This window comes from Taudactylus pleione, unplaced genomic scaffold (assembly GCF_031769625.1).
Source record: "Taudactylus pleione unplaced genomic scaffold, aTauple2 ptg000154l, whole genome shotgun sequence".
Taxonomy (NCBI): Eukaryota; Metazoa; Chordata; class Amphibia; order Anura; family Myobatrachidae; genus Taudactylus; species Taudactylus pleione.
In genome coordinates, this window is record NW_028284556.1 from 30,306,923 (window position 1) to 30,319,918 (window position 12,996).

The following is a 12,996-nucleotide window of genomic DNA, read 5'->3' on the forward strand; positions in this document are numbered from 1 at the left end:
TAATTTCACATGACCATGTTTTTGTTGAAAGATATACGGCTGTCAATTTTAAATTTCCCTAATTGATAACATTCTTTATTGTACATTTTTTGGAAGCTGAAATTAAAAACCACACCAGAAGGGGGATTTGAATCCATGCAGATATAAATCCATTGGATTATAAGCCCAACACTTTAACCACTCGGCCATCCTAGGCAAGTAGCCAAAGCGTTTATCATGATATGTACTATTGAAATGTTCATATATTTTTTCTATGTGCATTGTCAATTTTAAATTACTGAAATTGTAGGTATTAAACATTTTTAATGTGTACAACTATAACGATTGCTCTTGATATTTTAATGGAAATAGCTGCTTTTTCAGTCCTTTCACATAACCATGTTTTTATCGAGGATGTATTGCTGTCAGTTATTTTTCACTAATTGATGACATTCTTTATTGTACATATCTTGGAAGCTGAAATTAAAAACCATACCAGGAGTGGGGTTCGAACCCACGCAGATATAAATCCATTGGATCTTAAGTCCAACGCCTTAACCACTCGGCCATCCTGGTGCGGTAGCCAAGGAGTTTATCAAGATAAGCACTATTGAAATGTTCATCTTTTTTTCAACATGCTCTGTTAACTTGTCTTTAATCATTATACAGCTTTGAGTCTAAATAACTACATAGCTCTGATTTTTGTATATTAGAATACCTATATTTCTTATCATCTCTGAAAGTATGTTTAGTATGACCTTCCTGCTGCAGTAGTTAAAGTGTTTTTCATGACAAGTACTGATGGAATGTTCATGTTTTTTTCTATGTGGATTGTCAATTTTTAAATTACTGAAATTGATTGTATTCACCATTTTTTAAAGTGTACAGCTATAACGATTGCTCTTGAATTTATAATAGAATAGTTACTTTCTCTGTAATTTCACACGACCATGTTTTTGTTGAAAGATATACGGCTGTCAATTTTATATTTCCCTAATTGATAACATTCTTTATTGTACATTTTTTGGAAGCTGAAATTAAAAACCACACCGGAAGTGGGGTTTGAATCAATGCAGATATAAATCCATTGGCTTATGAGCCCAACACCTTAACCACTCGGCCATCCTGGTGCAGTGGCCAAAGCGTTTATCATGATAAGCACTTTTGAAATGTTCAGTTTTTTTTCTAGGTACATTGTCAGTTTTAGATTACTGAAATTGTAGGTATTAAACATTTTTAATGTGTACAACTGTAACGATTGCTCTTGATTTTATGTTGGAAATAGCTGCTTTTTCTGTACTATTGAAATGTTCATCTTTTTTTCAAAATGCACTGTCAACTTGTCTTTAATCATTATACAGCTTTGAGTCTAAATAACTACATAGCTCTGATTTTTGTATATTAGAATACCTATATTTCTTCTCATCTCTGAAAGTATGTTTGGTATGACCTTCCTGCTGCAGTAGTTAAAGTGTTTTTCATGACAAGTACTGATGGAATGTTCATGTTTTTTTCTATGTGGATTGTCAATTTTTAAAGTACTGAAATTGTTTGTATTCACCATTTTTTAAAGTGTACAGCTATAATGATTGCTCTTGATTTTATAATAGAAATAGTTACTTTCTCTGTAATTTCACACGACCATGTTTTTCTTGAAAGATATACGGCTGTCAATTTTAAATTTCCCTAATTGATAACATTCTTTATTGTACATTTTTTGGAAGCTGAAATTAAAAACCACACCAGAAGAGGGGTTTGAATCCATGCAGATATAAATCCATTGGATTATAAGCCCAACACCTTAACCACTCGGCCATCCTGGTGTAGTAGCCAAAGCGTTTATCATGATATGCACTATTGAAATGTTCATATTTTTTTCAATGTGCATTGTCAATTTTAAATTACTGAAATTGTAGGTATTAAACATTTTTATTGTGTACAACTATAACGATTGCTCTTGATTTTATGATGGAAATAGCTGCTTTTTCTGTACTATGGAAATGTTCATCTTTTTTTCAAAATGCACTGTTAACTTGTCTTTAATCATTATACAGCTTTGAGTCTAAATAACTTCATAGCTCTGATTTTTGTATATTAGAATACCTATGTTTCTTCTCATCTCTGAAAGTATGTTTGGTATGACCTTCCTGCTGCAGTAGTTAAAGTGTTTTTCATGACAAGTACTGATGGAATGTTCATGTTTTTTCCTATGTGGATTGTCAATTTTTAAAGTACTGAAATTGTTTGTATTCACCATTTTTTAAAGTGTACAGCTATAATGATTGCTCTTGATTTTATAATAGAAATAGTTACTTTCTCTGTAATTTCACACGACCATGTTTTTGTTGAAAGATGCAGTCAATTTAAATTTCCCTAATTGACAACATTCTTTATGTACATTTTTTGGAAGCTGAAATTAAAAACCACACCAGAAGTGGGGTTTGAATCCATGCAGATATAAATCCATTGGATAATAAGCCCAACACCTTAACCACTCGGCCATCCTGGTGCAGTAGCCAAAGCGTTTATCATGATATGCACTATTGAAATGTTCATATTTTTTTCTATGTGCATTGTCACTTTTAAATTACTGAAATTGTAGGTATTAAACATTTTTATTGTGTACAACTATAACGATTGCTCTTGATTTTTTAATGGAAATAGCTGCTTTTTCTGTCCTTTCACATAACCATGTTTTTATCGAGGATGTATTGCTGTCAGTTATTTTTCCCTAATTGATGACATTCTTTATTGTACACATCTTGGAAACTGAAATTAAAAACCATACCAGGAGAGGTGTTCGAACCCACGCAGATATAAATCCATGGGATCTTAAGTCCAACTCCTTAACCACTTGGCCATCCTGGTGCGTTAGCCAAGGAGATTATCAAAAGAAGCACTATTGAAATGTTCATCTTTTTTTCAATATGCTCTGTTAACTTGTCTTTAATCATTATACAGCTTTGAGTCTAAATAACTACATACTCTGATTTTTGTATATTAGAATACCTATATTTCTTCTCATCTCTGAAAGTATGTTTGGTATGACCTTCCTGCTGCAGTAGTTAAAGTGTTTTTCATGACAAGTACTGATGGAATGTTCATGTTTTTTTCTATGTGGATTGTCAATTTTTAAATTACTGAAATTGATTGTATTCACCATTATTTAAAGTGTACAGCTATAATGATTGCTCTTGATTTTATAATAGAAATAGTTACTTTCTCTGTAATTTCACATGACCATGTTTTTGTTGAAAGATATACGGCTGTCAATTTTAAATTTCCCTAATTGATAACATTCTTTATTGTACATTTTTTGGAAGCTGAAATTAAAAACCACACCAGAAGGGGGATTTGAATCCATGCAGATATAAATCCATTGGATTATAAGCCCAACACTTTAACCACTCGGCCATCCTAGGCAAGTAGCCAAAGCGTTTATCATGATATGTACTATTGAAATGTTCATATATTTTTTCTATGTGCATTGTCAATTTTAAATTACTGAAATTGTAGGTATTAAACATTTTTAATGTGTACAACTATAACGATTGCTCTTGATATTTTAATGGAAATAGCTGCTTTTTCAGTCCTTTCACATAACCATGTTTTTATCGAGGATGTATTGCTGTCAGTTATTTTTCACTAATTGATGACATTCTTTATTGTACATATCTTGGAAGCTGAAATTAAAAACCATACCAGGAGTGGGGTTCGAACCCACGCAGATATAAATCCATTGGATCTTAAGTCCAACGCCTTAACCACTCGGCCATCCTGGTGCGGTAGCCAAGGAGTTTATCAAGATAAGCACTATTGAAATGTTCATCTTTTTTTCAACATGCTCTGTTAACTTGTCTTTAATCATTATACAGCTTTGAGTCTAAATAACTACATAGCTCTGATTTTTGTATATTAGAATACCTATATTTCTTATCATCTCTGAAAGTATGTTTAGTATGACCTTCCTGCTGCAGTAGTTAAAGTGTTTTTCATGACAAGTACTGATGGAATGTTCATGTTTTTTCTATGTGGATTGTCAATTTTTAAATTACTGAAATTGATTGTATTCACCATTTTTTAAAGTGTACAGCTATAACGATTGCTCTTGAATTTATAATAGAATAGTTACTTTCTCTGTAATTTCACACGACCATGTTTTTGTTGAAAGATATACGGCTGTCAATTTTATATTTCCCTAATTGATAACATTCTTTATTGTACATTTTTTGGAAGCTGAAATTAAAAACCACACCGGAAGTGGGGTTTGAATCCATGCAGATATAAATCCATTGGCTTATGAGCCCAACACCTTAACCACTCGGCCATCCTGGTGCAGTGGCCAAAGTGTTTATCATAATAAGCACTTTTGAAATGTTCAGTTTTTTTTCTAGGTACATTGTCAGTTTTAGATTACTGAAATTGTAGGTATTAAACATTTTTAATGTGTACAACTGTAACGATTGCTCTTGATTTTATGTTGGAAATAGCTGCTTTTTCTGTACTATTGAAATGTTCATCTTTTTTTCAAAATGCACTGTCAACTTGTCTTTAATCATTATACAGCTTTGAGTCTAAATAACTACATAGCTCTGATTTTTGTATATTAGAATACCTATATTTCTTCTCATCTCTGAAAGTATGTTTGGTATGACCTTCCTGCTGCAGTAGTTAAAGTGTTTTTCATGACAAGTACTGATGGAATGTTCATGTTTTTTTCTATGTGGATTGTCAATTTTTAAAGTACTGAAATTGTTTGTATTCACCATTTTTTAAAGTGTACAGCTATAATGATTGCTCTTGATTTTATAATAGAAATAGTTACTTTCTCTGTAATTTCACACGACCATGTTTTTCTTGAAAGATATACGGCTGTCAATTTTAAATTTCCCTAATTGATAACATTCTTTATTGTACATTTTTTGGAAGCTGAAATTAAAAACCACACCAGAAGAGGGGTTTGAATCCATGCAGATAGAAATCCATTGGATTATAAGCCCAACACCTTAACCACTCGGCCATCCTGGTGTAGTAGCCAAAGCGTTTATCATGATATGCACTATTGAAATGTTCATATTTTTTTCAATGTGCATTGTCAATTTTAAATTACTGAAATTGTAGGTATTAAACATTTTTATTGTGTACAACTATAACGATTGCTCTTGATTTTATGATGGAAATAGCTGCTTTTTCTGTACTATGGAAATGTTCATCTTTTTTTCAAAATGCACTGTTAACTTGTCTTTAATCATTATACAGCTTTGAGTCTAAATAACTTCATAGCTCTGATTTTTGTATATTAGAATACCTATATTTCTTCTCATCTCTGAAAGTATGTTTGGTATGACCTTCCTGCTGCAGTAGTTAAAGTGTTTTTCATGACAAGTACTGATGGAATGTTCATGTTTTTTCCTATGTGGATTGTCAATTTTTAAAGTACTGAATTTGTTTGTATTCACGATTTTTTAAAGTGTACAGCTATAATGATTGCTCTTGATTTTATAATAGAAATAGTTACTTTCTCTGTAATTTCACACGACCATGTTTTTGTTGAAAGATGCAGTCAATTTTAAATTTCCCTAATTGATAACATTCTTTATTGTACATTTTTTGGAAGCTGAAATTAAAAACCACACCAGAAGGGGGGTTTGAATCCATGCAGATATAAATCCATTGGATTATAAGCCCAACACCTTAACCACTCGGCCATCCTAGGCAAGTAGCCAAAGCATTTATCATGATATGTACTATTGAAATGTTCATATTTTTTTCTATGTGCATTGTCAATTTTAAATTACTGAAATTGTAGGTATTAAACATTTTTAATGTGTACAACTATAACGATTGCTCTTGATTTTTTAATGGAAATAGCTGCTTTTTCAGTCCTTTCACATAACCATGTTTTTATCGAGGATGTATTGCTGTCAGTTATTTTTCACTAATTGATGACATTCTTTATTGTACATATCTTGGAAGCTGAAATTAAAAACCATACCAGGAGTGGGGTTCGAACCCACACAGATATAAATCCATTGGATCTTAAGTCCAACGCCTTAACCACTCGGCCATCCTGGTGCAGTAGCCAAGGAGTTTATCAAGATAAGCACTATTGAAATGTTCATCTTTTTTTCAACATGCTCTGTTAACTTGTCTTTAATCATTATACAGCTTTGAGTCTAAATAACTACATAGCTCTGATTTTTGTATATTAGAATACCTATATTTCTTCTCATCTCTGAAAGTATGTTTAGTATGACCTTCCTGCTGCAGTAGTTAAAGTGTTTTTCATGACAAGTACTGATGGAATGTTCATGTTTTTTTCTATGTGGATTGTCAATTTTTAAATTACTGAAATTGATTGTATTCACCATTTTTTAAAGTGTACAGCTATAACGATTGCTCTTGAATTTATAATAGAATAGTTACTTTCTCTGTAATTTCACACGACCATGTTTTTGTTGAAAGATATACGGCTGTCAATTTTATATTTCCCTAATTGATAACATTCTTTATTGTACATTTTTTGGAAGCTGAAATTAAAAACCACACCGGAAGTGGGGTTTGAATCCATGCAGATATAAATCCATTGGTTTATGAGCCCAACACCTTAACCACTCGGCCATCCTGGTGCAGTGGCCAAAGCGTTTATCATGATAAGCACTTTTGAAATGTTCAGTTTTTTTTATAGGTACATTGTCAGTTTTAAATTACTGAAATTGTAGGTATTAAACATTTTTAATGTGTACAACTGTAACGATTGCTCTTGATTTTATGTTGGAAATAGCTGCTTTTTCTGTACTATTGAAATGTTCATCTTTTTTTCAAAATGCACTGTCAACTTGTCTTTAATCATTATACAGCTTTGAGTCTAAATAACTACATAGCTCTGATTTTTGTATATTAGAATACCTATATTTCTTCTCATCTCTGAAAGTATGTTTGGTATGACCTTCCTGCTGCAGTAGTTAAAGTGTTTTTCATGACAAGTACTGATGGAATGTTCATGTTTTTTTCTATGTGGATTGTCAATTTTTAAAGTACTGAAATTGTTTGTATTCACCATTTTTTAAAGTGTACAGCTATAATGATTGCTCTTGATTTTATAATAGAAATAGTTACTTTCTCTGTAATTTCACACGACCATGTTTTTCTTGAAAGATATACGGCTGTCAATTTTAAATTTCCCTAATTGATAACATTCTTTATTGTACATTTTTTGGAAGCTGAAATTAAAAACCACACCAGAAGAGGGGTTTGAATCCATGCAGATATAAATCCATTGGATTATAAGCCCAACACCTTAACCACTCGGCCATCCTGGTGTAGTAGCCAAAGCGTTTATCATGATATGCACTATTGAAATGTTCATATTTTTTTCAATGTGCATTGTCAATTTTAAATTACTGAAATTGTAGGTATTAAACATTTTTATTGTGTACAACTATAACGATTGCTCTTGATTTTATGATGGAAATAGCTGCTTTTTCTGTACTATGGAAATGTTCATCTTTTTTTCAAAATGCACTGTTAACTTGTCTTTAATCATTATACAGCTTTGAGTCTTAATAACTTCATAGCTCTGATTTTTGTATATTAGAATACCTATATTTCTTCTCATCTCTGAAAGTATGTTTGGTATGACCTTCCTGCTGCAGTAGTTAAAGTGTTTTTCATGACAAGTACTGATGGAATGTTCATGTTTTTTCCTATGTGGATTGTCAATTTTTAAAGTACTGAAATTGTTTGTATTCACCATTTTTTAAAGTGTACAGCTATAATGATTGCTCTTGATTTTATAATAGAAATAGTTACTTTCTCTGTAATTTCACACGACCATGTTTTTGTTGAAAGATGCAGTCAATTTTAAATTTCCCTAATTGACAACATTCTTTATGTACATTTTTTGGAAACTGAAATTAAAAACCACACCAGAAGTGGGGTTTGAATCCATGCAGATATAAATCCATTGGATTATAAGCCCAACACTTTAACCACTCGGCCATCCTAGGCAAGTAGCCAAAGCGTTTATCATGATATGTACTATTGAAATGTTCATATATTTTTTCTATGTGCATTGTCAATTTTAAATTACTGAAATTGTAGGTATTAAACATTTTTAATGTGTACAACTATAACGATTGCTCTTGATATTTTAATGGAAATAGCTGCTTTTTCAGTCCTTTCACATAACCATGTTTTTATCGAGGATGTATTGCTGTCAGTTATTTTTCACTAATTGATGACATTCTTTATTGTACATATCTTGGAAGCTGAAATTAAAAACCATACCAGGAGTGGGGTTCGAACCCACGCAGATATAAATCCATTGGATCTTAAGTCCAACGCCTTAACCACTCGGCCATCCTGGTGCGGTAGCCAAGGAGTTTATCAAGATAAGCACTATTGAAATGTTCATCTTTTTTTCAACATGCTCTGTTAACTTGTCTTTAATCATTATACAGCTTTGAGTCTAAATAACTACATAGCTCTGATTTTTGTATATTAGAATACCTATATTTCTTATCATCTCTGAAAGTATGTTTAGTATGACCTTCCTGCTGCAGTAGTTAAAGTGTTTTTCATGACAAGTACTGATGGAATGTTCATGTTTTTTTCTATGTGGATTGTCAATTTTTAAATTACTGAAATTGATTGTATTCACCATTTTTTAAAGTGTACAGCTATAACGATTGCTCTTGAATTTATAATAGAATAGTTACTTTCTCTGTAATTTCACACGACCATGTTTTTGTTGAAAGATATACGGCTGTCAATTTTATATTTCCCTAATTGATAACATTCTTTATTGTACATTTTTTGGAAGCTGAAATTAAAAACCACACCGGAAGTGGGGTTTGAATCCATGCAGATATAAATCCATTGGCTTATGAGCCCAACACCTTAACCACTCGGCCATCCTGGTGCAGTGGCCAAAGCGTTTATCATGATAAGCACTTTTGAAATGTTCAGTTTTTTTTCTAGGTACATTGTCAGTTTTAGATTACTGAAATTGTAGGTATTAAACATTTTTAATGTGTACAACTGTAACGATTGCTCTTGATTTTATGTTGGAAATAGCTGCTTTTTCTGTACTATTGAAATGTTCATCTTTTTTTCAAAATGCACTGTCAACTTGTCTTTAATCATTATACAGCTTTGAGTCTAAATAACTACATAGCTCTGATTTTTGTATATTAGAATACCTATATTTCTTCTCATCTCTGAAAGTATGTTTGGTATGACCTTCCTGCTGCAGTAGTTAAAGTGTTTTTCATGACAAGTACTGATGGAATGTTCATGTTTTTTTCTATGTGGATTGTCAATTTTTAAAGTACTGAAATTGTTTGTATTCACCATTTTTTAAAGTGTACAGCTATAATGATTGCTCTTGATTTTATAATAGAAATAGTTACTTTCTCTGTAATTTCACACGACCATGTTTTTCTTGAAAGATATACGGCTGTCAATTTTAAATTTCCCTAATTGATAACATTCTTTATTGTACATTTTTTGGAAGCTGAAATTAAAAACCACACCAGAAGAGGGGTTTGAATCCATGCAGATATAAATCCATTGGATTATAAGCCCAACACCTTAACCACTCGGCCATCCTGGTGTAGTAGCCAAAGCGTTTATCATGATATGCACTATTGAAATGTTCATATTTTTTTCAATGTGCATTGTCAATTTTAAATTACTGAAATTGTAGGTATTAAACATTTTTATTGTGTACAACTATAACGATTGCTCTTGATTTTATGATGGAAATAGCTGCTTTTTCTGTACTATGGAAATGTTCATCTTTTTTTCAAAATGCACTGTTAACTTGTCTTTAATCATTATACAGCTTTGAGTCTAAATAACTTCATAGCTCTGATTTTTGTATATTAGAATACCTATGTTTCTTCTCATCTCTGAAAGTATGTTTGGTATGACCTTCCTGCTGCAGTAGTTAAAGTGTTTTTCATGACAAGTACTGATGGAATGTTCATGTTTTTTCCTATGTGGATTGTCAATTTTTAAAGTACTGAAATTGTTTGTATTCACCATTTTTTAAAGTGTACAGCTATAATGATTGCTCTTGATTTTATAATAGAAATAGTTACTTTCTCTGTAATTTCACACGACCATGTTTTTGTTGAAAGATGCAGTCAATTTTAAATTTCCCTAATTGACAACATTCTTTATGTACATTTTTTGGAAGCTGAAATTAAAAACCACACCAGAAGTGGGGTTTGAATCCATGCAGATATAAATCCATTGGATAATAAGCCCAACACCTTAACCACTCGGCCATCCTGGTGCAGTAGCCAAAGCGTTTATCATGATATGCACTATTGAAATGTTCATATTTTTTTCTATGTGCATTGTCACTTTTAAATTACTGAAATTGTAGGTATTAAACATTTTTATTGTGTACAACTATAACGATTGCTCTTGATTTTTTAATGGAAATAGCTGCTTTTTCTGTCCTTTCACATAACCATGTTTTTATCGAGGATGTATTGCTGTCAGTTATTTTTCCCTAATTGATGACATTCTTTATTGTACACATCTTGGAAACTGAAATTAAAAACCATACCAGGAGAGGTGTTCGAACCCACGCAGATATAAATCCATGGGATCTTAAGTCCAACTCCTTAACCACTTGGCCATCCTGGTGCGTTAGCCAAGGAGATTATCAAAAGAAGCACTATTGAAATGTTCATCTTTTTTTCAATATGCTCTGTTAACTTGTCTTTAATCATTATACAGCTTTGAGTCTAAATAACTACATACTCTGATTTTTGTATATTAGAATACCTATATTTCTTCTCATCTCTGAAAGTATGTTTGGTATGACCTTCCTGCTGCAGTAGTTAAAGTGTTTTTCATGACAAGTACTGATGGAATGTTCATGTTTTTTTCTATGTGGATTGTCAATTTTTAAATTACTGAAATTGATTGTATTCACCATTATTTAAAGTGTACAGCTATAATGATTGCTCTTGATTTTATAATAGAAATAGTTACTTTCTCTGTAATTTCACATGACCATGTTTTTGTTGAAAGATATACGGCTGTCAATTTTAAATTTCCCTAATTGATAACATTCTTTATTGTACATTTTTTGGAAGCTGAAATTAAAAACCACACCAGAAGGGGGATTTGAATCCATGCAGATATAAATCCATTGGATTATAAGCCCAACACTTTAACCACTCGGCCATCCTAGGCAAGTAGCCAAAGCGTTTATCATGATATGTACTATTGAAATGTTCATATATTTTTTCTATGTGCATTGTCAATTTTAAATTACTGAAATTGTAGGTATTAAACATTTTTAATGTGTACAACTATAACGATTGCTCTTGATTTTTTAATGGAAATAGCTGCTTTTTCAGTCCTTTCACATAACCATGTTTTTATCGAGAATGTATTGCTGTCAGTTATTTTTCACTAATTGATGACATTCTTTATTGTACATATCTTGGAAGCTGAAATTAAAAACCATACCAGGAGTGGGGTTCGAACCCACGCAGATATAAATCCATTGGATCTTAAGTCCAACGCCTTAACCACTCAGCCATCCTGGTGCGGTAGCCAAGGAGTTTATCAAGATAAGCACTATTGAAATGTTCATCTTTTTTTCAACATGCTCTGTTAACTTGTCTTTAATCATTATACAGCTTTGAGTCTAAATAACTACATAGCTCTGATTTTTGTATATTAGAATACCTATATTTCTTATCATCTCTGAAAGTATGTTTAGTATGACCTTCCTGCTGCAGTAGTTAAAGTGTTTTTCATGACAAGTACTGATGGAATGTTCATGTTTTTTTCTATGTGGATTGTCAATTTTTAAATTACTGAAATTGATTGTATTCACCATTTTTTAAAGTGTACAGCTATAACGATTGCTCTTGAATTTATAATAGAATAGTTACTTTCTCTGTAATTTCACACGACCATGTTTTTGTTGAAAGATATACGGCTGTCAATTTTATATTTCCCTAATTGATAACATTCTTCATTGTACATTTTTTGGAAGCTGAAATTAAAAACCACACCGGAAGTGGGGTTTGAATCCATGCAGATATAAATCCATTGGTTTATGAGCCCAACACCTTAACCACTCGGCCATCCTGGTGCAGTGGCCAAAGCGTTTATCATGATAAGCACTTTTGAAATGTTCAGTTTTTTTTATAGGTACATTGTCAGTTTTAAATTACTGAAATTGTAGGTATTAAACATTTTTAATGTGTACAACTGTAACGATTGCTCGTGATTTTATGTTGGAAATAGCTGCTTTTTCTGTACTATTGAAATGTTCATCTTTTTTTCAAAATGCACTGTCAACTTGTCTTTAATCATTATACAGCTTTGAGTCTAAATAACTACATAGCTCTGATTTTTGTATATTAGAATACCTATATTTCTTCTCATCTCTGAAAGTATGTTTGGTATGACCTTCCTGCTGCAGTAGTTAAAGTGTTTTTCATGACAAGTACTGATGGAATGTTCATGTTTTTTTCTATGTGGATTGTCAATTTTTAAAGTACTGAAATTGTTTGTATTCACCATTTTTTAAAGTGTACAGCTATAATGATTGCTCTTGATTTTATAATAGAAATAGTTACTTTCTCTGTAATTTCACACGACCATGTTTTTCTTGAAAGATATACGGCTGTCAATTTTAAATTTCCCTAATTGATAACATTCTTTATTGTACATTTTTTGGAAGCTGAAATTAAAAACCACACCAGAAGAGGGGTTTGAATCCATGCAGATATAAATCCATTGGATTATAAGCCCAACACCTTAACCACTCGGCCATCCTGGTGTAGTAGCCAAAGCGTTTATCATGATATGCACTATTGAAATGTTCATATTTTTTTCAATGTGCATTGTCAATTTTAAATTACTGAAATTGTAGGTATTAAACATTTTTATTGTGTACAACTATAACAATTGCTCTTGATTTTATGATGGAAATAGCTGCTTTTTCTGTACTATGGAAATGTTCATCTTTTTTTC

At 31.7% G+C, this 12,996-nt stretch overlaps 5 non-coding genes across 5 annotated transcripts; all 5 read right to left on the bottom strand.

The window, feature by feature from the left end:
- Positions 1 to 472: 472 nt before the first annotated feature.
- Positions 473 to 555, bottom strand: TRNAL-UAA (transfer RNA leucine (anticodon UAA)). Its single transcript has one exon. It is a non-coding gene; the product is annotated as a tRNA-Leu (tRNA).
- Positions 556 to 3,678: 3,123 nt separating this feature from the next.
- Positions 3,679 to 3,761, bottom strand: TRNAL-UAA (transfer RNA leucine (anticodon UAA)). Its single transcript has one exon. It is a non-coding gene; the product is annotated as a tRNA-Leu (tRNA).
- Positions 3,762 to 5,971: 2,210 nt separating this feature from the next.
- On the bottom strand, positions 5,972 to 6,054 carry TRNAL-UAA (transfer RNA leucine (anticodon UAA)). Its single transcript has one exon. It is a non-coding gene; the product is annotated as a tRNA-Leu (tRNA).
- Positions 6,055 to 8,265: 2,211 nt separating this feature from the next.
- On the bottom strand, positions 8,266 to 8,348 carry TRNAL-UAA (transfer RNA leucine (anticodon UAA)). The gene has a single exon. It is a non-coding gene; the product is annotated as a tRNA-Leu (tRNA).
- A 3,124-nt stretch (positions 8,349 to 11,472) lies between these two features.
- TRNAL-UAA (transfer RNA leucine (anticodon UAA)) lies at positions 11,473 to 11,555 on the bottom strand. Its single transcript has one exon. It is a non-coding gene; the product is annotated as a tRNA-Leu (tRNA).
- Positions 11,556 to 12,996: the final 1,441 nt, after the last annotated feature.